Raw genomic sequence first — 1,656 nt, forward strand, 5'->3', positions numbered from 1 at the left:
GTTTATAAATATTTACTCTTAAGTTATAAATATAGATACCGAACCTGATATCGGAACAAACTGTTAATAAGTTAATAAATTCCAAACATTTGTAAACTTGTCGCTTTAGACTTGGTCGATACGTGTTACTTTCAGTTAATGAAATTTGAGGTACGGGGCACCGTAAGAAACGTATTCCAGGATCTAAAGCGAGTTGAAATTCATTTTATGTCGCAGTCACAGGATCACCTCCGAGAAAAGAACACTTTGCAAACGGAAAAGCCCATTTACATATAAAACGTGGTTCGGAATAGGTATATCTAGCTATATACTATGCGCGTACTACTTTCATTATCGTTTAAAATAGAAGATGTGCATTTGTTTTATAATGTGGCGTTGATCAATGTTGAGTAAATTAATATGATTATTTTGTACTGCACGAGTATTTGCAAAGCGATGACAGTACAGAAATAGTAACACATTAAAACATGAAAGTTCAAATAAAATACGAGAGCTGCCTGAAACTTGGGAGAATAAAAATGAAAAAAGACGTAAAAAGCAAGTGCGGATGTCATGGCAGACGGGTGGAGTCGCGGGCGCCGGATATGACGCAGATATTAAGTAGAGGTAGATATAAAGATGCCGTGAGCATTAAGCATCTATATAAAAGAAAGTGCGGCACTAAAAACCTTCTAAAATAAAGAGCATTATGTTCATAAGAAAGCCTGTAGATATCAGAACAAAACGGAAATAACGCAGAAATAGGATTCGCATGGAAAGGGGAGGGAGATGATCCCGATACCCAAATAACACCCTCTTCACACTGTCACATCAAAGTCGATGTTCGGAGGCACTAATTTGAACTCCGTATTATTGCCTTGGAATTTAAAGTCTTTTCTAAACTGATTTGCATATTGAATAAACTTTAGACTTCATAGAGATGACCTCAAATATAAAATGTTAATGTAAGTTCATTGTTATCAAATATAATTAAATAAATGTTTGATTTTCATTTTGCAAATTACTAGCACCAATTTCATTCGACGCGTTGTCCGTAAAAGAAACTTGTAAAATTATTTTAAAATTCTTTTCATCTGTAATAAAGTTTGCGTAATTTTTTTTTTCACAGTTGCAGTATCTAATTAGATAAAAAGATGTGATAGACAGCATTTTTAATATTACTACTTTGGCAGTATATAAGTATCTGGAAGTAACAAAAGCTTTGTCAATGCTTCTTGTGCCAAGGTTTTACGTAAATTTTATTTATTTCGTGAAATGTTATTTACTTGTAATGTGACCTTAAAAAAAAGCACACAAAACGTTGAATTTTAAAACAATTCATTGAATGTTATTGCGTCGTACTTCGACTTAATTTTTAATTGAATTATATTTCCTCATTTGAAAAGGAAAATTTTCATTGCTGTGAAAACAGAACATGCAATATTTGTTTTAAAAACATTTCATTTAGAAATTGTAAACCTCGTTTTTTGTAGAGACATTTCTAGGTATTTTTATAAGCCTCATTTGCATTAAATTACATTATTTAAATCATGTTTCTATATAGAAACAATGTTCTTAAATATGATATTGTTTTGTTTAAAAATAAGCATCGTACTTATTTGTGTGTTTATGTGTGTGTGTGTGTGTGTGTGTGTGTGTGTGTGTGTGTGTGTGTGT

At 31.8% G+C, this 1,656-nt stretch overlaps 1 protein-coding gene across 1 annotated transcript in view; it reads left to right on the top strand.

Moving 5' to 3' along the window:
- The window catches only part of LOC113239804 (glutamate receptor 1-like), a 187,316-nt gene that overhangs the window by 146,586 nt on the left and 39,074 nt on the right, over nucleotides 1-1,656 (top strand). The gene's annotated exons all lie outside the window — the stretch shown is intronic.

Source organism: Hyposmocoma kahamanoa, unplaced genomic scaffold (genome assembly GCF_003589595.1).
Source record: "Hyposmocoma kahamanoa isolate Upper Pololo Valley unplaced genomic scaffold, ASM358959v1 100021, whole genome shotgun sequence".
Taxonomy (NCBI): domain Eukaryota; kingdom Metazoa; phylum Arthropoda; class Insecta; order Lepidoptera; family Cosmopterigidae; genus Hyposmocoma; species Hyposmocoma kahamanoa.